Source organism: Lygodium microphyllum, chromosome 14 (assembly GCF_053477565.2).
Source record: "Lygodium microphyllum isolate KBCC chromosome 14, Lygodium_microphyllum_v1.1.10, whole genome shotgun sequence".
Classification (NCBI taxonomy): domain Eukaryota; kingdom Viridiplantae; phylum Streptophyta; class Polypodiopsida; order Schizaeales; family Lygodiaceae; genus Lygodium; species Lygodium microphyllum.
The window spans coordinates 50,097,554-50,125,159 of NC_141148.1; positions in this window are offsets into that span (position 1 = coordinate 50,097,554).

Below are 27,606 nucleotides of genomic sequence, written 5' to 3' on the forward strand. Positions count from 1 at the left end.
AAATAGTGTAACTATGTATGAGAGATTGAGAGAGAGAACTATGAAGACATTGAAGATGAATAATATATGATTGATTTCCATTCAAAGATGGTGTATTCTTTTGTGTTCTTTTTTCTATTGAATAATTTTGTGAAGATATTGAAGATTATGGTTGATTCTATCAAACCCGTGGGAGAAATCTACTATGATGCTGCGTGAAGAATTGTTGTTTTCTTTGTTTTGATGATCAAGAGAATGAAATAAAAGCTTGTTGATGTTACAAGATAGATTTTCTTGCAAGAGAATTCCCTTTTCCTTGGTGTTCCTCTTGGGGCTCCAGCTTCTCTACACCCAATGCCTTCGTGAAGATGTCAGCTATCTGATCCTGTGTGCTGACATACACCAAGTCAATCTCACCTGCTAGTACCTTCTCTCTCACAAAGTGGTAGTGTACCTCAATATGTTTTGTCCTGGCATGGAACACATGGTTCCTAGCCAACTGTATACTACTCATGTTGTCACAGTAAATGACAACTGGACCTTCCACCTGCACATCTAAATCAACCAATAACTTTTGTAGCCATACTACCTCACATGCTGCTACAACAGCACCTCTATACTCAGCCTCTGTACTCGACAAAGCAACTATAGATTGCTTTTTGCTACTCCAAGTAACTGTTGCACTACCAAGAGAGAACATGTATCTGCTGGTGGATATTCTATCACACATACTACCAGCCCAATCAGCATCTGTGTATTCCAACACCTATACAGCTGTACCTACCTCATAGAAAAGTCCATAATGTAATGTGTACTTCACATATCTCAATATGCGTCTGACTGCATCCAAATGTGGCTTTCTAGGTACTTGCATAAACTGACTCACAAGACCAACAACGTAGCTCAAGTCTAGTCTTGTAATTGTCATGTAGATCAAACTCCCCACTAGCCTCCTGAATATAGTAGGGTCTTCTATATCTCATCCCCAACATCAGCACTCAACTTTACATTCTGCTCCAAAAGGACTAAAAGTGTCTTACATGTTGTCATACCATACTTGGACAACATATCCAAGCCATACTGTCTTTGGGACAGCCATATACCATCATCACATCTGATCACCTCAATGCCAAGGAAGTACCTTAGCTCACCTAAATCCTTCATCGCAAACTTGTTCTTCAAAAAGTCCTTGACTTCAGCAATCCCACTATCACTATCACCTGTAATAATCAAGTCATCCACATAGATTACTATGATGACCAAACCTACATCTCCCTTTCTCACATAAAGTGAGTGATCAGCATCGGAAACATAAAAGCCAATATTGACAAGATACTCTCTGATCTTGTCAGACCATGCTCTAGATGCTTACTTGAGCCCATAGAGCACCTTCTTCAATCTACACACATACATGGGATGCTCTAAATCTTCATAACCTATTGGTTGATCCATATACACTTCTTCTTGCAAATGACCATGCAAGAAGGCATTCTTCACATCCATTTGCTGCAACCTCCAACCTTTGGCTACTGGCAAAGCAATCACACATCTGACAGTTGCCTCCAACCTCCAACTGGACTGAAGGTACTCTCCCCCTCCATCTGACCTCAAGCACTTTACTTTCAAGCATGTTTCTCTTTCAACTGCAGCCTTGATGTTAGCCCCAAGTCAAGAAGGCGAAAGATGGAGGAAAAGCAAAGGAAGATGAAAAAAGAGCGAAGACACGCAAGCGGCCCCTAAAGATGGACCGGGGAAAAAAGTGCAACCATAAAAGAAAAGGCGCCTCAAAAAACTCCAAAAATACTTGTAAAAGAGTGCCAGGCTCCCTCCTGTGCCCATTGTAAAATATTAGACAGGTGTAGGCTAGAGGCACAGGGCTAAAAGAGGAAAATGGAAAAAGAACCTTGCCACAATGGCCGTTCATGTAAAAAAGGGATGGGTGCCCATGGGATTTTAGGGTTTGTATATATAAAGTTCAAAAAGTGAATAAGAGATCATTCTTTGGTGTGTGGCAAAAGGAGTCTTCTTCTTCTTCTCTCCTTCTCACCTTCTTGCTTGTGTGTGCTCTTGAGAGAGGGAGTGTGAGAGTGTGAGGGAGTGAGTGTGTGTGAGAGTGAGGGATCAAGAGGGTGAAGCTCTTCACCATCTCTTCTTCTTCTTCTTCTCTTCCCTTCTCTCTTCTTGTGTGCACGGCTATGGAAGATGGAGCTTGGAGATGGAGGAGGCTTGAGGATGCTTAAGCAAGCATCTAGGATCGTGGAGCTACCAGTGTGTGGAAGAGAGGAGGCAACTCACATTGGCACTAAGGTAAGCTCACTACACCCGTAGGATCGACGGCGCGTCGGCTAGGTGAGAGATAGCCATTAGATCTCGCTTGGAACGCTTGAAACAATAAGCGGTCCGTGGATCTTGGCTATTCAGCGAAAGTTCCAACATTTTGGTTTCATTGCCGGGACCAACGAATTCAAGCTTAAGCACTAGCACGCCTATATCAAGCATCGAAGTAAGGGATTCATCCGCGAAACGGAGCTTGAGATAAGTAGGAAGTTTGGGTGTTTTTGATCTTCAAAACAAGTATTTTGGGTTATTTTAGTTGTTTAATGATTAGGAAACATGGAGAACTTAGTTTAGTATTTTGCTTTCGATTCGTGTTGCACTTAGAGTAGGATAGGATTAGGAAATCCCACCAGAGAAGGGTAGGGTTTACTGTTGCAAAACAGGGCAAACAGGGCAAAAAATCGTGCAAAAATGGCAAAAAGCTCTCCTCCGATGCTTAAGATTGGTAAGTGAGTGAGTGGGGGTGTCAACACCATACCCGGGAAGGAGTATAAGAGCCAAAAGGCCAAGGAAACACTCATTTGCAATAGTTTTGTGTGTGTGTGAGAGAGAGAGAGAGGACTCAGCATCTCAAACTGTCAAAAGCCCGTAGGGCACTCAGAACTTGATTCTAGCATGCAGAGTAGGCAAAATCGTAGGGCGCCACTGCTTAGCAGCTAGAAGTGGGCAGTTGCGAGACCTAGAGGCTTAGACGTGACCCGCTAAGCTGTAAGGCCTGATCAAACCTAAAACGAACGAGGCAACAACTGTCAAGATTTGTGGGAGAGAAGGAAGGAGTCTCACTTATAGCTTTCTTGCTTGCACAATGGGGGAATACACACAAAGATGGAGGCTGAAAACAATTTTTCTCTTCTTAGTTGTGTAAGCCAAAAGAACTCTCTTACAAAAGAAATAGAAGAACCCTATATATGGGTCTCAAACCAAACTCAACTAACTAAGGTGGCATACTAACTGAGCTACGAACTAGAGTAGATAAGGATAGCTATCATCTAGCTATTATTCATAGGCGGTGTACCAACCGCATCTGTAGCTAACAAGTCGGTGACATAAATGCACAACGGTCACCCTAGCATATCACGAGTGGAGCTCGATATCTCAACACTCCCCCTCGATCTCAATCCCAATTCATGCACACCAAGCAGGTCTCTGAACTTATGCAGCTTCTCTGCGCCCAATGCCTTCGTGAATATGTCAACTACCTGATCCTATGTGCTAACATAAACTAGATCAATAAGACCTAGTAAAACCCTCTCCCGCACATAGTGATAATGCACCTCAATGTGTTTTGTTCTAGCATGATAGACTGGGTTATTTGCCAAGTGTATACTCCTCATGTTGTAACAATAAATGACAACTGGCCCATCTATAGGCTGATGCATATCATAAAGTAGCTTATGCAACCAAGCTACCTCACATGCAGCCATTGCTACACCCTTGTACTTAGCCTCTGTGCTCGACAAGGCAACTGTAGGCTGTTTCTTACTGCACCAAGTGATTGCAGCACTCCCAAAAGAGAACACATATCCACTGGTAGATCGTCTATCAGAAATACTACCAGCCCAATCAGCATTAGTGTATCCATGCAACTATTTTTGAACCCCAGTCTCATAAAATAGTCCATACTGCAATGTGGACTTCACATACCTGAGTATGTGTCTAGCCGCATCCAAATGTGGTTTCCTTGGAGCCTACATAAATTGACTTACCAATCCAACAGCATAGCTCAAATCTGGTCTGTTAATAGTCATATAAATCAAGCTTCCTACTATGCGTCTATACATAGTAGGGTCTTCCAAAAGCTCACCTGCATCTGCGCTCAGCTTCACATTCTGCTCCAAAGGAACTGAAATAGGCTTACAGCCTATCATCCCATACTTGGATAGCATGTCCAATTCATACTGCCTTTGCAAGAGCTGTATCCCACTTGGTGATCTAATCACCTCAATGCCCAAGAAATAACGTAGCTCTCCCAAATCCTTCATCTCAAACTTCTGCTTCAATAGCATTTTCACATGAAGTATATCTTCATCACTGTCACATGTCATAATCAAATCATCAACATAAATGACAAGTAGCATAATACATTTCTCTGTTTTTCTCACATAAAGTGAGAAATCTGCCTTGGAAATCTGAAAGCCAATAGTGACAAGATATTGTCCTATCTTGTCAGACCATGCTCTAGGTGCTTGCTTCAAACCATACAAGGCTTTCTTCAACCTACAAACAAACTCAGGATGAATAGCATGCACATAACCTTGTGGCTGCTCCATATATACCTCTTCTTGCAAATCACCATGCAAGAAGGCATTCTTTACATCCATCTGATATAAAGACCATTCCTTTGATGCAGTCATAGCAATGACTACTCTTACAGTTGCCATCCTTGCAACTGGACTGAATGTTTTTTCATAATCAATACCATATGTTTGTGCATACCCCTTCACTACTAATCTTGCCTTGTATCTGTTCACAGAACCATTTGCATTGTACTTCACCTTATAAACCCACTTACAGCCAATTGCATTCTTACCTTTAGGCAAAGGTACCAATTCCCATGTAGCATTTGCTTCCAAGGCATCCATTTCTTCATCCATGGCTTTCTCCCATTTTTCTTTTCCCATGGCTTGCTCAAAAGAAGTGGCTTCTGGTTCCTATATCACTTTGACCATATATGCATAGTGAATGGCTGTAAATCCATCATATTTCAGCCTATCCACAGGATACCTAGCTCTGGTAGACCTGCGCAAAGTAGGTTCACTCCCAGGTGCTCTCAAAACATCCCTGGTCTTCCTTACTCTAGGTGTAACAATAGAAGGAATACCCAACTCATCATCAATGCTCTGTTCTGAGCCACTGGATTCACCATCCACATAAGAATGACCTGCATTCACATCAAACATGGGCTGATCTACCTTCTCTTTTCCTTTTTGTGACACCTGAATACCACTATCTGCATTGCTTTGAGAAGATTCTCCTGATCTCAATCTGCCTGTCTATGGCGAAGAATGTGAACCACTACTAGAGGACGCTCCAGGTCCACTAATATTGTATGACTGCTACTGTGAATTCTGTGCAGCATTACCGTTTTGTGCATCTACATCATCAATCACATTTACTGGTTTATACCAGCTACTCATCTCATCAAAAACAACATCTCTGCTCACTGTAAACTTACGAGTAGAAGGGTTATAACATCTATACCATTTCTGCAGAGAGTAACCAATAAAGATGCACTTCTCAGCTTTTGGATCCAACTTGGATCTCAACTCATCTGGCACATGAACATGCGCAATGCAACCAAAAATCTTCAAATGAGAAATATCTGGTTTCCTACGAGTATACCTCTTCTCTGGAGTCATTCCATGTATTGCTGCAGTGGGAGTCCTGTTCATTATGTAGACTGCTATAGCAACTGCTTCAGCCCAATAAAAATCTGGCATGTCTTTTTCATTGAGCATGGCACGAGATACCTCTCCAATATGCCTGTTTTTTCTTTCTGCAATTCCATTTTGCTGTGGGGTATGACTGCATGAATATTGCTGCTTTATGCCATGCTCCTGCAAGAACCTTGCAATCTCATTTGAGAGGTACTCTCCCCCTCCATCTGACCTTAGGCATTTTATTTGCAGGCCTGTTTCTTTTTCAACCACAGCTTTAAGAGTTTTGAAATGCCCAAAAACTTCACTTTTCTTTTTCATAAAATACACCCAAACTTTTCTGCTATAGTCATCAATAAAAGTGACAAAATAATGACAGCCTCCAAGAGATGTAGCTTTAGTAGTCCACACATCAGAGTGGATTAATTCCAATGGCTTCTTACTCTCTTGAACATGTCTAGGAAATGGTTTCCTTGCCTGTTTTCCAAACTAACAAGCTTCACATATCTTATGCATTTCTGCAACCTTGAATTTTGGCAATCCTGCAACAATATTTTGGGCCTGCATTGATTTAAGTCACTATACATTAACATGACCAGTGCATTTATGCTAGATATCAATATCTGCAACTACACCGGTCCCATGTGTAAACATTGATGCACTCAATTCAGGCATGTCTGCATCCAATGTAAACATTCTACCCTTCTTCTTTCCTTTTGCTATCAAGCGACCTTTATTTTTCATATCCTCAACAAAGCATCCGTGGGAATTAAATCTGACTTGCAAGCCCTGCTCAACCATTTGACCAACAGAAACCAGGTTCTCGATGATATTTGAAACATGAAATACATTCGATAGGTATTTCTTTTTCCCATCCTGCATAGACAAATGAATATTTCCAATCTGCACAATAGGATGTGCAGTATCATCACTAGTCTCCACAAATCTTGGTTTTTCCATTTTTCTTGCATCCTACATCCATTCTGCATGACCTGTCATGTGGTTTGATGCACCTGAGTCAACATACCACACATCGTTACTTTCTTCTGTACTTGTCACAGAATTGGTCATGTGCTGCACCATAAACAAATGCTCATTTCTGTCATCACCCTGTCTACTAGAAGATGCATAATTCTCTTGTTGCAGTTTTCCATTCATGATGTCATTCTACTTTTTATAGCAGTCTTTAGCCATATGACCCATTTTACCACAGTAGTAGCATTCAACATTGATGTTTGCATTTTGGCCTCTTTGCCATCCACCACGACCTCTTTGGCTCCCCTTGCCTCTAGAGTTACCATGTCCTCCTCCATAGGACTGGTTTTCTTGAGTTTGCTGCATATTCTGATTTCTACCACGGCCTCCAGATCGGCCTCCTCTACCTCTGCCTCTACCTCTTCTAGCATTTGAGTAGAAGACAGCTTCTTTTGAAGTTCCTCCTGAAGAAGATGCACCACCATTTCTCTACTCCTCAGAAATTAATGCCGTCCACCGCCACGTCCCGGTTCGGGAATATTAACCCAATTCCCTTTCGATGAGCGGCGCGCATTGCGCCCTTGACACAGGACTGCCCCATCTCTTAGGATCGACTAACCCATGTCCAATTGTTGTTCACATGGAACCTTTCTCCACTTCGGTCTTCAAAGTTCTCATTTGAATATTTGCTACTACCACCAAGATCTGCACTGGGGGCCGTTTCACTCGGGCTCGCGCCTGGAGCTGCGCCACGACCCCCACGCCCTCCTACTCATCGGGGCCTCGCACTCGCCTCGATGGCCGGGTATAGGTCGCGTGCTTCAGCGCCATCCATTTTCGGGGCTAGTTGATTCGGCAGGTGAGTTGTTACACACTCCTTAGCGGATTTCGACTTCCATGACCACCGTCCTGTTGTCTTAATCAATCAACACCCTTTGTGGGATCTAGGTTAGCGCGCAGTTCGGCACCGTAACCCGGCTTTTGGTTCATCCCGCATCGCCAGTTCTGCTTACCAAAAATGGCCCACTTGGAGCTCGCATTCCGCGCCGGGGATTAAGGTACGTCTTGCGATCTTGAACATCACGACCTCCATCGTTTTCCATTTGGTCTATGTTACGATAAAGAATTTGTTTTTGTTATCATTCTTTTTTCCTTTCTCAAATTGTTTGAGAAGGGATTTCTTCTCTTGTAACTCAACAAAATTAACGTATGTAAATTCTCCACCCACCCACAAATTAATGTATATTGAAGTGTTTCCCGTCTTGTGGTATTGCACCGGACCTCACCACCACCACCACTACTACTATTACTACTGCTACAAACAAGAAAAGAATAAATTAAAGAACAAGATATTACCCTATCTTTGTTTTTTATCCATTCATTCTCCTCTCCCTCCATCTTTCTCTCTTTCTTTATTATGTTGTATGTTTATTCTCTCTCTCTTGTTCCTTCTTTCTTTTTCTCTTCCTCTCCCTCTCTCATTTCCTTTAACAAAACATCTCTCTCTCTCTTTTCTACTACTACTACTACTACTACTACTACTACTACTACTACTACTACTACTACTACTACTACTACTACTACTACTACTACTACTACTACTACTACTACTACTACTACTACTACTACTACTACTACTACTACTACTACTACTACTACTACTACTACTACTACTACTACTACTACTACTACTACTACTACTACTACTACTACTACTACTACTACTACTACTACTACTACTACTACTACTACTACTACTACTACTACTACTACTACTACTACTACTACTACTACTACTACTACTACTACTACTACTACTACTACTACTACTACTACTACTACTACTACTACTACTACTACTACTACTACTACTACTACTACTACTACTACTACTACTACTACCACTACCACCCCCCCCCTCCTCAATCGCCAGCCAGCTATGGGCCCCCGTGAGTAGAAAAAAGAGGAGAAGGAGAGAAGAAGAGAAGGAGAGAGAGAAGAGGAAGAGGAGAGGGAGAGAAGAAGAGAAGGAGAGAGAGAAGAGAGAAGGAGAAGGTGAGAAGAGAGAAGGAGAAGAAGAAGAAGAAGAGGTAGAAGAGGAAGAGGAGAGGGAGAGAAGAAGAGAAGAAGTAGAAGAGGAAGAGGAGAGGGAGAGAAGAAGAGAAGGAGAGAGGGAGAAGAAGAAGAGAAGAAGGAGAAGAAGAGAAAAAGAAGTAGAAGAGGAAGAGGAGAGGAGAGGGAGAGAAGAAGAAGAAGAAGAAGAGAGAGAGAGAGAGAGAGAGAGAGAAGAAGAGGAGAGAGAGAAGAGAGAAGGAGAAGGTGAGAAGAGAGAAGGAGAAGAAGAAGAAGAAGAGATAGAAGAGGAAGAGGAGAGGGAGAGAAGAAGAGAAGAAGTAGAAGAGGAAGAGGAGAGGGAGAGAAGAAGAGAAGGAGAGTGAGAAGAGAGAGGGAGAAGAAGAAGAGAAGAAGGAGAATAAGAGAAAAAGAGAAGAAGAGAGAGAAGAGAGAAGGAGAAGAAGAAGAGAAGAGGGAGAAGAAAAGAGAAAGAAGTAGAAAAGGAAGAAGAGAGAGAGAGAGAGAAGAAGAGAAAAAGGAGAGAGAGAGAGAGAGAGAGAGAGAGAGTGAGGGTTGGTGAGTAGAGAAGGTATCGAGGGCCGTGCCGAGGAGCTGCGTTCGTGAAGCCATCTTTTTCAAGCCACCCCCCTCGGCGAAGGACCCCTTCTCACGGCCCTTCCTTCCTGAGCCTGTCATTTTGAAGGCCGTTAAGGCCCGGACTATTCCAAAGTCTGCGTGTCAAATGGCTCCCAAAAAGAGAGTCATGGGAAGTGTAAGTGCCAAAGCTACCAACGGTACCGAAAATGCGGAAGAGGCGAGCGAAGCGACCAACGCAACAAATGCCCCTACAATCACGAATCAAACCAAGGTTCTTTTTGAATATCCTAGGGTTTATAATCAATGTTGATTAAGCATATTTTGTATTATTTCTGGAAGAAGAAATAAAGGGGTACAATCATGCATGGAACAAGAACAAGCCTTAGGACTTTTTGTTTACTCTAAGTGCTAGGTTGCATGCATGAAATGGTAGAGTATGGAGTTGCATAAGTTTATATGCGTGGAATGATAGCTTTTACACACATAAAATGATAAGGTTTTCTCATTATTTCACATAAAACAATAGCTTTTGAACCAGTTCAGTGCATGATTAGTCATTTAGAATTCATGCTTCGCAATCATGATTAAAAGAAACACATGAAATGTTAGTTTCCGTTCGCAAGATGCATTTGCATCGATGGATATAAACCTAGACTTTCATATACGCAAGTCACATGTGATCCGGTGCATTAGGAATAAGTATGCATTGCCAGGTATGAAGAGAGAGTTAAAGGTCGATTAGGATGTACAAATATACTAAATGCACCATGTGCATGATGGGTAAGGTTGATTGGAAAATTCTGCATAATACCACACTAAGAGAAATGGAAGGAACGCATGCATCTAGATTGTATCTTGAAGGCCTAGATGAAGAGTCCTGTGTTGCCAAGTGTGTTAACTGAACTTGGTTAGAGCTGGAAGATTAAAAGACCCTTGGTTGGGTTGTGAATAAGGCATGTCCGTTGCCTTGATTGACCAGCTAATGCTTGAGTTAGGATTAAGATACCATAAGGTAAAACCCAAGGGAAAGAGCAAGTCAAATAAGTCAACTTACCAAGAACATTTGCTTGCATGATCTTGTTTAAGACTATGGGGATCTCGCCAAGTCACGAACGATCCAGGATCTGGTGCTGGGAGCATCCGAGAAAAAGGAATCACACCTTAGCAGTTGGTTGTACAAAAGGCCTTTGAAATGTTTGTGATTGTACACTTAGGTACATTATTTGATCTCCTTTTCTCAAGGAACTAATTCAGGGAAAAACACTTAATGCTTCAGGTTAAAAGCCTAGAGGGAGAGGTAGGAATAGTTATCTCTGACTGTTTGCCTGGCCCTATCCAAGGGGGTTGTTAGCCACACCGGGTCTATGGACCTAACCTGCCATGAGAGGTCTCTTCGTGGGTGCTGCTTGGAGTGGGAGGACGCTTGGATGCCAAGGGAGGCTCTAGCCGTAAATTCCTTGCCTCCGAATCCCGCACAAGAGGTCAACGTGACTCGAGATGGGATCTCGAGGCCCGTGTACTAGTCAACGGGTGAAACTTGGAGCAACAATCCTGTAGATTCCTGGGATAGCCTTCGGTCATGATATTGGATGTACTTGGAATTATGATAAATAAAGAGCAGATATTTGAGAAAAATGAATTTTCTTGACATTGTTTTTGTGTCAGTGTCTAAGTTACATGAAGGAACCAGTGACTAAGTTGATTAATTAAGGAAGCTGCTTTTGCATGTCAAAACATAATGTGGTAGGTAATTAGATAACTAAACCAAATTGAGGAAAGTGCGGTGGACGTGACTTAGGTCCATCCTAAAGAAGGGTGGTCTCGGTTAGTTGGGAACTTTTCTCAAAAGGCGAGATAACGAGACTATGAAGACTTAGCATCGGTAGGGTTAGAATCCTGATTTATGCTGTTTTAGGGGAAAGGAATGGGACTATGCCCTATGGCAGAGAGGTTGAGCTTCGCATCCCTCTCGTTTCCCATTCTCCATGAACCAAGTGCAACATGAATCCGCTTCGACTCTGTTGTTCCCATGCAAAGTGGTTCATCTGGAGCTCGACGCTAGCTACTTCCTAGAGACCTTGCTGATAGGAAAGGAACCTTGACTTCAGGTCGATCCTAAGTGGGAACGGCTAGACAGTTCCGCTCAGGGCAGACTCGAGAAGACCTAGATCGCAAACCCTATGACATTCCTTGCGAGTGCCAGGCAGAGCTTTCTAGACCCTCCTCCCGATGGGCTGCTAAGACATGTCCCACAAGCGGACGAGCGGACACGTTACATATTCTTTGCATACTTCAATCAAAGAACCTATGTTATGATGTATTTCTTGTATTCCCACTTCTCTTTTAAATGCTAATGTATGTAGCAGTTCAAATACGAAACCTATGCATTCTTTTGTTCCAAGTATTAATTTGAAGAAGAGTTCTCTTCGTCATCTTTTGCTCCCATCTTGCTAAGTGTCCCAGTAGCGTGTGATTTCCACCAACCTCCTGTGCGAATCCCATGTGACAACACAGATACCAAAAAAGGAAAAATGTGATGGTTTTGCCATTTAAAATGAAGTTAGAAGGCCCTAAGAATGATTGTAAACATGACTTTGCCCAAACAAAGTGATCATAGGGCAACTCCATGGAGACTACGACAACAAAAAAAAGAGACACTTAAGACATAGTCATGTTTACAATTGTCCTTACCTTTTTTTGGCTATTTAAGCTCATTTTTAAAAGATAAAAATGACCAAAATTTAATATATTTATAATATTTTAACAATTTTTGTGCTCTTGTTCTCATCTTTCTCTTCTATATTGTCTTTCTTATCTTGATACATTCTACCTTTTTCTTGACTACCTTTCTCGATAGAAGAGGGGTTGGTTGCGTTGTGGAAGATGGGGAAGGAAATGTAACGAGGAATTCAATAGGCATCCAAAGTCCCTCTTTCCGATCTTTCTATGCATTGCATAATGAAAAAATGGCACCAAGGCTATGACATCTACTCTTTAAACCCATTTCTCTCTTCATGGATCATAGACTATGCATAACTAGACCTTGATGACAATGTATGGATGGCCTTAGAAATGATAATCACTGAAAGGGTAGAGTACTTTGGGTTGGGGAGGCTTGAGATGGTGGTCTTGTTGCATTAGTTCAACATGTATACGGTGCAAATACTTGAAATGACCTCTTGGGATTACTCAACACGTCTGCTCTCAAATTGTAAGTCATTGCTTTCATGTTCTTAATTTTCAGTGATTGTTGAATTTTTAAATTCTTCGCTCTTATCAAACATTTTTCCTTTGAATCTTGTTGAGGACTAGCCTTTGAAAAGCTTAAGTGGGACTTACAAAGCTCTACATGTGGATGTGGTGAGATAATGATGATAAAGAAAGTCATTGCAGTATCTTATAGCTCAAAATATTTTCTTTTATAAATTCATTTATATAGTACCTACATTGGTTAATTCATATTGTAGACTTGAATTACTTTCTTGTCTATCTCCCAAATCTTTTGAATGGCCCATTTTGAATGAGTGGCCACTTCATATATTAAAGTTGAATATCTTACATGCCATTCATAAGTCACTGAAATTTGGAAGTGCTTCAAGATCAATGGGCCTTTCATGCTTTGTGCCAATTCATATTTTAGCCTATATATTCAAAACCACTAATACACATCATTATCCCTCCATATTAATTTTTTAGGATTTAAGTAAGGACTTTTTAAATTTCAAATTTGAAGAAGGATGGGATGAGATGGGTGGGGTGTACAAAGATGACGTTATGTTGTGTTGAGTGGTGGTCTCTAGTGTTACCTTTTGTTAGTCAACTATCATTATACATGCACTTCTATTATTTATTGATGAAGAAGATGGGCAATTGGATTTCCTTGGAGCCTACGAAAGACATGATACAAGCCTTTGATATTCAAATTCATATGCCAGGTGGAACACTTGAGTCAATTTCAATTAGTGATTGTTTGAGCCTTCTAAATTTATGGGAGCGTCTTTTACTAATGGGAATAGTAAGTACAAAGAGCTTTAACATTTGAATTGGTGGTAGAAAAGTGAGCTTGTTTATTTTTTTATAGTTGAGACATTTATAATTTGGAACTTTTTTCTTTTTTAGATGGGCAAAAGAATAAATAAAAATTATATGGTATCAAGTATTTTGCAACAAGTCAGAATTTGTGTGGAGATGAATGATGTATCATAAATTCAAAATGAATAGATTGAGTAATTTTTTGTTTTAATTTTTAAATGTATTTTTGATTCATAAGCATTCTATGCTTTGATCTAATTTGTAAATTGGCTTATTTATTTTAAAATTTTATCTTTTATAAAATATAATTAAAAAATCCATTGAAACCATTGCCTATATATAGCAATAATTACCTCTCATTTTCACTTTTTGACTCAATCACTCCTCCTCTCTATAATACTTCTTGCACTTGCCTCCTCTCACGCCCCCCTTCTCAATGGATCCACTTTTGCTAACTTCATGCAATTTCTCCAAACCATAGAATTCGCTAGGAGATCAAACTTGGACCAGGTCCTCACCCAATATCATACTCTAGCCTACATAAATAACTTTGAGATTTTGTTGTGGTATTTTTAGGATTTCAACAAGGAATGGGTGCCTTGCGACCTCCTTAAGTATATCAATAATACTCGGGTCTTTTGCAAATGACCAAGCCACTGTTGTGAAAATCTCACACCTACCTTCTTCAAGAGTTTCAATGCTAGAGAGACTAAGGAATATTGGTATGATTAACATGGCATTGACTTCCTCTCTTGGATGAACACATTTATCTTGTTGTTCAATTAGGGTGAGGACCCCCATCTAGTTACCATGAGTGCTGAAGAGTAGGTGGGAGGGTTGTTGAAAGATGCCCATGACCTAAAGCCTTCACCATTGGACAAGGCAAAAGAAGAATCCGAGGCTATATAAGAACAAAAGCTCTAGACTTGATAGTTGATAAAGCTATAGTGGCCATAGACACTAGCTTGGAGAGTAGCTCTCGAGAATAAGTGGACAACCCAACCATGGTTAATGTAAACTCTTGCATTGATGCCATGACCAAGGTCTTCATCAATGATAAAGAATTTGTTTTTTTTTTCGTGATGTGGAAAAGTTTTTGGAGTGAGAAAGGATGAGACATTGTCAATGTTGGCAATTGTGAATGAATTTCTATGGCTTATAGACATCCACGCTATAATTGTGGCACTTGGGGTTGCCATAGACTTGGTAGAGCATGCTACAATTGACCCCCAAGACTTTGAAGTAGTGCAAGCAATTTTGGAAGTAGTGTTGAGATGACAAGCTCAACACATGCGGACATTGATGATGGACTGCCTAGTTAGATGGGTCCACATATCTACACTTAGCATGTCAGTGGTCATTATGACTCTCACATGGCCACTGACTCATTACTTATTATATTCAGGTTGTTACACCTATTTATAGCTGGCATAGTTATAGCTCCAGTCGACTAGTGTAGTCGGTTATGCATTGTTTGACTTAGTAGGCCACTTTCCTTTATGTTGAATCTTATCTATACTTTGTGTACATTGAAAAGAGTGTGAAAGAAGAAGAAGAAACTAGCAAGAAAACGCTTTGGCCTCCATCTCTCTTCTTGTCTCTTGAGTGAGCCTCTCCTTGTGCATTTTGTGTGTGTTCGGCGCAGCATCTTGAGCAAGTCCCCCCACCACACAATTCTTGATATGGTATCAGAGCCGTGCCACTGAGAGAGGCTGATTTCAAAGGCCGAAGTGAAGAGAAGAAGCAAGGTTCGAGCAAGCAAGCAACGGGTAAGAAGCTCTCCCATTCTTCCATTCTCTCTCTTGGATAGTGCCTGTGGAGGCACCGGAAGCAGGGCAGAGCAAAAATCTCAGATTGTAGTGAGATTTGGTGTGCACGAAGAGCGTTGTGTATTCTACAAATAAGCCCTTTAGGGCTTATCTAAAGGGCTTATTCGCAATTATTTTGGGCATCTGAGGCCGTTTCAGGCCCCGTTTTAGAGCCGCAAGGTTGCGGACAACAGTTTTAGGGTACACTATGACTTTGGCTGTATTGACCGAAAGTGGGTGCACAGGTTACAAATTTCAGATCTGTAAGTTCAAAGGTGTTTACTAGCGAATAAACACAAGGTTTATCTGCAAACTGGTTGTAGATCGCATGTATTGTTGAGCAGACAGTGAAAAAGGCTGTCTGGTGTATTGTTGTGCACTACAGGTCGAGGGTTGCAAAAGATTTGCTTGTTGTTTGGTGTTAGTTTTGTGATAATGACAGAGAACAGTGGAAGCCCCATCATTGAGAAGCTCGACAAGAATAACTACCCTTCATGGAAGTTCCGTGTCACGAACTTCCTTATTGGAAAAGGCCTCTACGAGTTTGTTTCAGGTGAAGAAAAGGAGACGGAGGTGAGTGATCCTCGAACTGCAAAAGAGACAAAGGCACGGAAGGAATGGAATGCAAAAGACAAAAAGGTTATGTATTGGCTGTCTGCAGTAATTGACAATAATATGCTGGGACATATTAGAAATGTAGAGAATTCATATGCAGCTTGGACCATACTTGAAAGTATATTTTCCGTAAATACAAAGGCACGAAAGATTCAACTCAAGCAAGAGTTGAATACATTGAAGAAAGGGAAGATGTCTATCAATGAGTATGCACTGAAGGTAAGGAGAATTGCAAATGCCTTGGCAGCGATTGATGCAATGCCCGATGATGATGATTTGGTGTCATCTACCTTGGGTGGACTTAACAATGAAAAGGCTTGGAAGTCTTTTGTAACTTCCGTATATGTTAGAAAGCCATTTCTAGATTTCGATGAGTTGGTCTCCCTTATGATCACTGAAGAGATCAACATGTAGAGTGAGACATCTGAAAGAAGTGGTGAACAGGTCCAAGCTTCCTACTCTAGTTCAGGAAGGGGACGTGGCAGGTTCTCTTCAAGAGGCCGTGGTATAGGACGTGGTAGTGACAACCAGCAAGTGGTGAACAGGTCCAAGATTTCTACTCTAGTTTAGGAAGGGGACGTGGCAGGTTCTCTTCAAGAGGGGCCGTGGTATAGAATGTGGTAGTGACAACCATCAAAACACATTGAATCAGCAATTTTGCAATATGCAGGTTTCAGGAGGTCGTGGTAAGTTTAGAGGTAGGGGGAGCTTAAGAGGAAGAGGTGGATGGCAGAACAGAGGTTCTAACAACTCTGGTATTGTGTGTCACTCTGTGGCAAAACAGGTCATATTGTAGCCCCAATGTTATGCTAAGAAAGATGATATTCGCAGTGGTAAGTTGCAGCAAGGAAACTATGCATTGTCTTCTTGATAGAATGAAGACAAAAATGAACGTTTGTTTGTTATGCAGCATATGCTGAATGATGTTACAGGAAAGGGAACACATGATGATGTTTGGTATGTTGATTCAGGTGCATCCAATCATATGACCAGCCATGCAGAATGGTTTGGAGAGATGCAGGATTTGCAAAATGTAGGTTATGTGCAAATGGGTGATGATTCATGCCACCCAATTTCACACATTGGAAAAGTTCCCTTGTCCTTGCATGATGGTAAGACAAAGAGTCTTTCAGATGTATTACATGTGCCATCTATTACAAAGAACTTGGTGTCAGTCGGTCAAATGGTAGAGCAAGGGCTGCAAATCAGATTTAATACAAAGGACTGCTTTGTAGAAGACTTCAATGACAAGTGCAGGTTGGTTGCAAAGGGAAGTAGAGTTGGACGTATGTTTACTCTGGATGCTGGAATTCCTACTATGAATGCTGCTGTGTATGCTAAAGGAAAATGTGTTGTTGCAGATATTGAAATTTGGCACAAATGCATTGGACATGAAAATGTACAAAGGCTGGAATTAATGTAGTGAAAAGGGTTAGTTACAGGTTTGCCTACATTCACAATTGCAGAATTTCATAAGGTATGCGAAGCATGTCAATTTGGTAAGCAGGCAAGACAACCCTTTTCACATGACAGAGATGTAAGCAGAAATATCCTTGAGGTTGTGCATACAGATATTTGGGGGCCTACACAAAATGTATCTCTTGGAGGCAGTTCATACTTTGTCACATTCATTGATGATTGTTCTAGAAAGTTGTGGGTATATTTTATGAAGGAAAAGAGTGAAGTGTTTGAGCACTTTAGAACTTTCAAGTGTGGGAGCTTTCGCTCAACCGCCAAGACCCACGGACCGCTTATTGTTTCAAGCGTTCCAAGCGAGCTCTAATGGCTATCTCTCAACTAGCCAACGCACCGTCGATCCTACGGGTGTAGTGAGCTTACCTTAGTGCCAATGTGAGTTGCCTCCTCTCTTCCACACACCGGTAGCTCCATGATCCTAGATGCTAGCTCAAGCATCCTCAAGCCTCCTCCACCTCCAAGCTCCATCCTCCATAGCCGCACACGCAAGAAGAGAGAAGGGAAGAGAAGAAGAAGAAGAGGAGATGGTGAAGAGTTTCACCCTCTTGATCCCTCACTCACACACACACTCACTCCCTCACACTCTCACACTCCCTCTCTCAAGAGCACACACAAGCAAGAAGGTGAGAAGGAGAGAAGAAGAAGAAGACTCCTTTTGCCACACACCAAAGAATGATCTCTTATTCACTTTTTGAACTTTATATATACAAACTCTAAAATCCCATGGGTACCCATCCCTTTTTTACATGAACGGCCATTGTGGCAAGGTCCTTTTTCCATTTTCCTCTTTTAGCCCCGTGTCTCTAGCCTACACTCGTCTAATATTTTACAATGGGCACATGAGGGAGCTTGGCCCTCTTTTACAAGGATTTTTGGAGTTTTTTGAGGCGCCTTTTCTTTTATGGTTGCGCTTTTTGCCTCGGTCCATCTTTAGGGGCCGCTTGCATGTCTTCGCTCTTTTTTCATCTTCCTTTGCTTTTCCTCCATCTTTCGCCTTCTTGACTTGGGGTTAACATTGCCCCCCTCCTAGACGGGTGCCAGTCCCATGGCACTTTTGGCATGGGTGTAAGGGTATGGGCCACATGTAGACTCAAATGTTTGTGGAAGCTCAAGAACGATGGTCATCGGAGTAGCTCAGTGGATTGCATGAGTGGACGAGGGCCTCCAAAGTTGGTGGTTGGGCGTTTGCGGTGTACTTAAAGAAGAAGGTGCGGTGCGCTATCTAGGGCGGTGTTGTCCTCAGTGTGTTGGTGCAATGTGCTCATGCTAGTGAAATGGGGAAGTGGGTCTAACCGCAGGCAAACCCGGGTGATGTCCCACACTTGAGGACCCCATTTGTGCCAAGGGGATGGTGCCACTGGCTTAGGGTGACAAGTCGAACCATAGGTGAGTGTTACCTCCCTAGGTGTGTCCTGCCATTGATGTGCCCTAAGCGTGACATGGGGTATTAAAAAGGGCTAGGGGGTTAGGAGTGGAGCCAGCGGACCAAGGTCATTGGACATGCCCTACTTAAGGACCCCTAGGTGCAGTGATCATGCGTTTTTTAAAAAATATATAAATGCATTTTGGGATAGGATTACATGAGGAGCAGGACAACCAAGGCTAGCTCTCGTCGTCGAAATGAGGGGGGGAGGGCGGGCGGAATGAGGGGGGAGGGCGCGCAGATGGACTTGTGTAAAAATTGATGGCTCTGCATGTACCATTTCAGGTTCATGCAAACATGGAGAGAGGTGGTGGATAGGAAGGGGTGATTGCACCTAGTGAAGGCTATCGCTCATATCCTCTAGGAGCACTAGGCAAAATGAAGGTAGAAGGCTAGCCCGCATCATTAAGCGGGTCATAACGCAACTATTGATAGCATTAGGATCAAAAAAGAGGGGAGGCAAGCCGCTTTCTTGCGGTGCTGGATCTTGCTTAAGTAGGAGTTCAAGGAGCCTCAGATAATTACAAGTGGTTATGAATGCGGGATCTGGGCAGGAGGAAAACTTAGTAAGAAAATGCGTCATAGAGGCGGGCATGCTTCCTAGATAAAAAAGTAGAGCGTTCTCAAAGGAGGTGGCATTGGCATTGTAGATGATGGGGAAGTCGTGCCTCCCATGGAGGGTGGCGACAAAATCCACACCTACCCTACGGGGATATGCCATAAACGTAGGGTCGCTCCGCTTGTAGGGTAGGGTGTTACAAAAAGCCATCCAGGCGAGCATGTTGGTATTTCATATTCGCCTCCTCTAGAGGGGTTGGCAGTTGTAGCCCCTCATAGTGTGTGGCACCTCGTATATCTTGTCTTGCCAGAATTCGGCCTCTTCCGTGCGCCACAAGGTGGGGGTCCTTGCCCTGTCCTCTAGCCATCTTTGGCCTAGTCGGTTGCTGCTAGCCGCGATCACCTCCTTTATTGCCGTGATTGGCAAGACCCTTCTCACGCTATCAGGCATAAAGAAACTGAAGGAGAAAGGGTCATTTTCTAGTTCTTGGCGTTCCCAGACCACCAGTTCTTCGTGGAATTGCATAAGTAGGTCTTCGGGGCATGGTGGGAGGGGAGTGGATGGCTGCACGATGGTCTTGGCCTGCAGCCATTTTCTGGCCTCTTCCACCGGCCTTTTTCGCCGCTCTTTAAGGATGGCCTGTATGTCTAGGGACGGGTCGGGTTGGATCTTGTTCGTGCGGCGAGGGGGGCTGTGGGATTACATCTTCTCTGAATTTGTTCATGTCAATTTCGAAATCAACTTCCTCCCCCTGTCGATTTTCTTGTAGTGCTCTTTTGTCAAAGCCGATGGCATCTGCCTCCGGGGGGGTATGCCGGCCAGTAGTAGATACTTCTACTGCTCCTCTAGGCCCAGCCGTACCTCTGTTGGTTGGGGTAGCATCTGCAGCCCCACGTGTAGAGCTCTACGTGCGATGCTTAATTTCTTCTTTACCACCTCCAACGGCTCTGTTCCCTCCGGTGCGTTGTATCTAACAGCGTATTGAGGAAGGCTTGTTGTTGGGCCGTGAAGGCTGTTTGGATGGCGCCCTCTTTGCTTTCTGCCAATATTTTTTCCTTCTCCACCAAGGCGAGGCATCGCGCCAGAGCCTTCACCCGTGCCTCGCTTTGCGTAGCCCATTCCTCGGCCCTTTTGCTCATTCCTTCCATGCTTTCCCCCTGCTTTTGAGCTAGGGTTACAAGCTTCTGCTCCTGGGTCCTGAGCTCTTTGCTCATGTTTCTTGTTCTGTCTTCCCAAGACGTAGCTGATCGGTGATAGACTCGATCTTCTTTCGTTGCTGCTCCCTCTCTTAGCTCCTCTCCTCTTCCTTGGCATTCAGCTCCTCCATCATTTGCTCAATGGTGGCGGTCTTTGACTCCAGTTCCTTGTGCTTTGACTCCAGTTCCTTATATTGCATCAGGAGGAGCTTGTACTCCTGCTACATCTGCACGAGTTCTTGATTCTCGTCCTCTAGCCGTTGCTTGTAACTTTCTTCCTTATTTTCTTTGGCTTTCAACTCTTGCTTGAGTTCGAATATTTGGCGTTGCTGCATGGCGATGATGCGGGTTTTTTCAATTGAAAAGCCGCCACTGACTCTTTTTCTGTCATCAACTTAGCCACAGTCGTCCTTTTCTCCTCCTTCGCTCTCTCCAGTTGGGAGAGCAGCTCAGCAACGTATTTATCGTAACCGGTTGGTGGCGTCATTGTTGTGTGGGTGGGGGTGGTTGAGGCCTCCATGCGCGGGCACTTTTGATCTTGCCTTGATTCAGCATCTACAATTGGCCTTTTTGGTCTCGTGGTCATAGTTTCCGTGCTTTTTCCTTGGGCCATTTCCTTGTTGATGAAGTATTGCATCCAGGCCACCAGGTTGGACACTTCCAAGCTGGTGGGGATGCTAGGGGTGGGCGTAGTGTGTTCAGCGGGGGGTGCCATGAGGGTGGGGATGGAATGCAGGGGTTCTTTGCCTTTTCCTTCTAGAACTGCAGGGGGCGCGGGTTTTGGGGCATGCATGCTAGAGCTAGGCCTCTCTTCCCTGGGTTGATTCCAGGCTTCTGGGTCATCTGCCCTGCACTGCTACTCGATGGAGGCGTGTAGCTTCTGCTAGGTCCTCCTCCTCTTTTCTTCTTAACTCCTCGTCCTCCGCGACTCTTCTTTTCCTTTCCTCCTCAGCCTTTTTGCATTCTTCCTCTAGTTTTTCTTTTTCCTCTTGCTCTTCTTTTCTTCTCCTTTCGGCTTCTCACTTGGATACCTTTTTAGCCTGCCTGACTTGTTCCGTTGTCTCTTCTTCTTCCTGCTTCCTCTTCCTTTCTCTCTCCTCTACCTCCTTGAGGGATTGTCGTTTCGCTTTCTCCAAGTCCTCCCTCTCCTTTCTACGGCCTTCATCCTATTTCTTCTTCTTCTACATTGCTTTTTTCTTAGTCTCCTTAACCTTCTTTTTGCTCTTTTGCTCTTCCCCTTCTTCCTCCATCTTTGTCCTATCTCTAGACCTATCCTGGTGTTGATGGGGCGGTGATCGTTCAGGTGTTTCTCCCACCCCCTCTTCTGCTTTCTTTACAGCCTCCTGGATAAGCGCCGTTAAAACACCCCCATATGCGATGAATGAGGCTTTGGAGGAAGCCCTTTTTCTTTCTGTGGCCTTCGACATCGGTGATTCTCCTCCTGCTGGCAAGCTTCCTAAGGCTAGCGCTCGGGCTTCCTGATCGATAGTTTTGCGCACGTAGCCATTCCAATCGACTACGTGCAGGGTCTCGACTACTACATTTTCCAGGATTGGTACGTTGATTCGGTGCATCAGCGCGTTATAGCGCTGACTGGAGAAGAGAGCATGTACGAGCTTCGCCTGTAGCCTGGTCTCTACACTGGGGATGTCCTGGATACTGATGCCATCGTTCGTCAGCATATCCTCCTTTCTCATCCCCAGCATGGCATAGACGTTCCTCTTTTGCTTCTTTTCCACCTTTGGTTCCAGCCCCAGTGCCTTCTCCACCAAGGCCGGGGTTAGATGGACTAGCACCCTGCATAGCATTTTGTACTCTCCCCACTGTGACAGTGCCGCACTCTCTGTTGGGATTGTAGGACCTGAGAAATTCCACACAACTCGTGTGCTCAGGTTCTCGTGCAAAAATTTTCAAGTACTTTTTGATGTTGTAGCTGTCAACGATGCTCTTGGCCACCTCTTCCTTGGCCACTAATTCTTCCAAATTGTGGATAGTTTGGAATTTCAACTGATTATAGGTGCGGTTCTCCAGGTTGATGTTGTACCGCGTTCTCTCTTCCTCTGTGAAGGGGAGTCGGTGGGCTCGGTCTTGCTGCGACATTTTTTGTTCCTGTCATAATCGTAATTTTTGTTAGTGCTTACGACATAGTAATCGCTAAAATAGAGAAAAACTTTATGCCTTTGAATGAACTCATTAAAGTCTAGTGCAGGTTTGCTTTTCAGACTTTGACTTTTTGACTTTTAATTCGAAGTTTTTGTGTCCTCTTTTCTACCCCATCCGTTTTTCACAATATATGTCTACATACTTCACTGGCTTTGATTAGCTTTATTACTTCTGATCTGATTCACCTTACCCCCTCCCCTTTTAGTTTGAGAGGAATCCTTTCTAGGATGAGGGTTAGAAGGTGTAGGTCTTTCGGCATGGATGGCTACTTGTGAAGGAGCCAAGTATAGAAATTGGGGTTGTATTCCAAATGGGCTTTGCGGTCCAGGTTGGAGGGTTTAATCCCCACTTGGGTGATGTATGTGAGAACATCAGTCAGGAAGTCGCCCGAGTTGACTCAGCTAGCAATGTGTAACTCCTCTTCGGTCAACAGGCAATCGAGGTAGGGGTGTCCCTTGATGTGGTCTTCTATAAGACGGCCCCGTAGCATGGTTAACACTCGATATGATGTCAGTGCGACGTATGTGGGGTTGTACTCTGTCGTTTTGGTAGCGCATCGCTGCTCGGCATTGGTCATTACTCGGCATCCTTCAACTTCCCATTGCAATCTAAGATCGTACCAATGTTTTAAGTACTGTGAATTTGTCTCAGCAAGTTTTGACAACTCTGCCACTTCTTGGTTAGTGAAGAGGTGGTTCGCTGATCATACGACGTGATGAGGCATTGTTTGATTGCCTGCTCTTTTGAGATCTCACCGCTGAGTAACTTAGTAGCGGAGGTAGGGGCTTTTGCAAATGCAAATTCAAACGTTTCCCAAGAACAAGGCATCGTTTGAACATCGGCTGCGAAGGATTCATCCAATAGGCCTAAGTCGAGGCGATCGTAGCTCAGAGCTAGCGACACGAAGTAGCGTCCAGTCGCTTAATGCAATCCGCCACGTCATCCCCTGTTTCTTCAGCTAATCAGTTGCTAGTGAGAGAAAGGATTTTCTCTCGTAAGAGGGCCTAAGGCTTGCGGGTGGTTGGGGTTTGGTAGGACTTGAGCCTTTGACGACGGAGAGTTGCTGTGATAGGACTTCAGGAGCTTGCGATTGGGTCGCTAGGATGGAGGCTAGGTTAGCAGCGGCCTCAAGTGACAATGTATTGCTTCCAGGATGGATTTGGAAGGCTAGATCGTTTCCTGCTAGTGATGATGCTCGAGCTAGCGGTTGTTGATTGGTCAGACAGGCTTGGGCGATTCGCGTGGATTCGCGCGTGGATGGACTTGATGGTTGCGGGTCAGGGAAGCTCTATGGCTTGTGGTTTTGGGGTCCTACAATTTTTGGGATGATCAAGCTTGAGTTTGGCGTATGCATGGTGCCTCTGGCCACGTGGGCCTTAGGTATCCATAGCCAAGCATTGCCCTCATAGTAGCCTTGCGCGCACAAGAGAGCCTTGGGGACTCATCTTTGGCTAATCATACGTCTATTCCTGTGATTGCATTTGGGCCTCCTAGGTTTAGAGTTTCTGGTCTTCTAAGGGTAGGAGTGTCGACTCCTAGGCGGCTGTGCGGATGTTTAGACACCCATTGGAGGTGAGGTTGTGGGGCCTCAGCTTTGGCTGGTATGGGTTGCGGGCAATGAGACTCAGGGAGTGGCGGCCGCACACTACCCCCTCCTTAGAATTGCCTGAAAGTGTTTCTATCGGTGGCTGGGTGGCCCGGGATGAGGTTGCACAGCCCTTGCTGAAAGTTGTAACAATGCGAATTTTGCCTATTGCTAGGTGGATGCGCTGCGACGCGTAGTCGACATTGCAGTGGGTCTGCTTTTTGAAGGTGCGCCCCAGCAGTGACTCCGTGCCTGTGTTTTTAGTATTTGGCAGCACGTAGAAAAGCATTGGAACAGTCTCAGACTCGATAGAAACGACTGCCTTGCACTTGCCGATTAGTGCATAGGAATGAGCCCCATATGGGCTTAATTTTGCAGTGGTGGGTTGAAGTTGTGGCTGGCTAAGTTGATTCCAATGATCGTAGGTCAGGACGTTGAAGTTTGCTGCCTCGTCGATCAAGGTAGTGAAAGCACATGTTTGTTTGACCGTGACTATGATACGAAGGTATGCGGGTTCCACGGCTTCCTCGTCCTCGTCATCGATTTCAATGATTGTGGCTACTCGGACCTTGACAGGCGGTTCTAACATCGGTGGTTCGTGCAAAGGATGTGTAGGGGGGTAGTACTTCTTGACACGGCTTCCATTGAAGAAGCCTATTCCTTCACCGTTTAGGGTCTCGAGTTCGACGTTGCATGTTTGCCTAATTGCACAACCTTGAATGGTCCAAGACCTCTAAATTTCATCTTTTGCTTATGCCCTTTAACTGGGTAGAGGAGCACTAAGTCACCCTATTCGAACTTGTGCTGCTTGACGTGCTTGTCAAACCAGCTCTTGTGTCAGGCTTTTTCGCAGATCAGTGCATGGGTGGCAAGAAGACGAGTCTCTGAGAGATGTTCGAGCTCAACTAGTCATTGCGTCCATGACTCCTTCCCTTCCCATCGCTCTTGAAGCGCTATTCTCAAGCTAGGGACGAAGAACTCTAATGGTAGAATCGCTTCTGTCCCATATGTCAGCCTAAAGAGGGTTTGACCGACAGTCGTTTTATAAGTGGTTCGGTAAGCCCACAGAGCTGCCATCAACTTGTTGTCCTTGTCGCTGCGTGAAGCAGAGACGACCTTGGTTAGGACATTGACGAGAATCTTATTTTTTGATTCGGCCTGGCCGTTTGCCTGAGGGTAGTATGACGAGGATTTGCGATGGATGATAAGGAAGGTGGACAGGAGGTACGCGATCACTTCATTGATGAAGTGCGTGCCTTGGTCATTGACCAGTTCAATGGGGCAACCGAATCGTGAGATTACTTGCTCCCATAAGAACTTAGCCATCGTTCCAGCGCCGTTTTTTTGTGTGGCTCGCACTTCTGCCCACTTAGTGAGGTAATCCGTGGCCACAATGATGTACTTAGCCTGCAAATACTGTGCTGCAGGACTGATGGGCCCAATGAAATCAATTCCCCATTTTTCAAAGGGTTGTCAAGTAATAACCGGGGTTAATTCCATTCAATCTTTGTGAATTGGGACCTTCATCTGTTGGCACTCGTCATAGTGCTTGACGAATCGTGCTGCGTCGCGGAAAAGCGTGGGCCACCATAGTTGAGACTGCAACACTTTTTGTGCTGTCATGTCTTCGCTAAAGTGCCCTTCGGCAATATCGTTGTGCCCTTCTGAGAGCACATCGTGCATCTCATATTTGCACACGTATCTGTGCAACAATCCGTCTTGCCCTAGCCTATAAAGTTGGCTTGCAATCAGCTGATAGGGCTGGATCTTAAGGATTAATCGTCGAAGCCGGGCTTTTTTGATTGGTCAATCAGGCAGTCCGTGCTCAAGCACTTGGACTATGTCATCTGCCCAATACGGTGTTAGATCAGCCTTAAATAGGTCTCTCTCGCTGGAGAGGTTAAATAGATGGGCGTCGGGCAGTTCATCGATAACACCTTGTCCAATGGCCTCTCCGATGGGAATGCGCGACATGTGATCAGCCATGTAATGCTGTTTTCCTTTTCGTACCACTACGGAGAAGTTGAACTCTAAAAGCAGAAGGAGCCGTCGAGCTATGCATCCTATAGCACAAGGTTTGTTTACTAGATATAGCAAGACTTGATGGTCCACAAAGAAGGTGAAGGGCGTGGCCAAAAGGTAGTGTTGGAATTTCTTTACTACGAATACCATGGCTAGTCCTTCTCTTTCCATCGTTGAGTAATTCATTTCCGTCTCGGTGGGTTGTCTGCTAGCAAAGCTCACTGGATAGTCTAAATTGTGTTCGCCAGGCTGGCACAACACTACCCCCACGGCAAACTTAGAGGCGTCGATATGCACGTGGAAGGTGATGGTCCAATCTAGGGCTTGTAGGATTGGTGCTATGGTTAGAGCCTTCTTCAACTCTTCGTATGCCCTTTGGCATGCTTCAGTCCATTCGAAGACTATAAGTAGCTTGTACAATGGTCTGGCGATCAACACATAATTGAGTACAAACCGCCGATAGTAACCGGTATGGCCTATGAAGCATTGAACACCCTTGTAGTTTCTTGGGGGTGGAAGGTCAACAATGACCTTGACCTTCGAGAAGTCAGTGGCAATGCCGTTCTTTGACACCACGTGCCCTAGAATGCATCCATGCTTCACCTAGTACTGGCACTTTGAGGGGTTCAAGGAGAGGCGGTATAACCGACACCACTTAAAGACTGCTCAGAGTCTGTCTAAGTGTTTGACCCACGTCGAGTGGACATAGAGGTCATCGACAAAGACTTCTAACTCCTTGTGAAGCATGTCCTTAAAGATGGTGCACGTGGGGCGTTGAAAAGTGGTAGGGGCATTAGTCAACCCAAAGGGCATGACTATGTAAGCAAAGATACCCTACTCAGTGGCAAAGGCAGTCTTATGCTTGCCCGCAGGATGCACTTGCACCTGGTTGTACCCTGAGAAGCCGTCCAGGAAACTGTAGGCTTCCTTGCCTGCCACTCTCTCAAGCATGTGCTCGGTGTACGTCAACGAATAGTTGTCCCTCTTGTGGCAGCGTTCACCTTCTTGTAATTGATGCACACTTGGATTTTTCCATTCTTCATCATCATGATGACTATGGGCGATACCCAGACGGTGTGCTCAATTTCATAAATGAATCCTGCTCTCATCAGCTTATCAATCTCCTCCTTGACAGCATGAGCATGTTTAGGATTCATAGGGTACGGTCGCTGCTTGACTGGCACTGCGTCTGGCGTCATGGGTATGTTGTGGGTCACAACACTTAAGTCTACCCCCTTAAGCTCTCCTAAGAACCAGGCGAACACGTCTATGTACTCTTGCAAGAGAGCGACAAGACTCATTTCTTCTTCATTAGTCAAATCATTAGCAATGAAGACTAGTCGGGGTGGTTCCCCCTCTTGGGCTAAGTCCACCTCCTTGACCTTGGCTGGTCCCTCGATTGGTTCG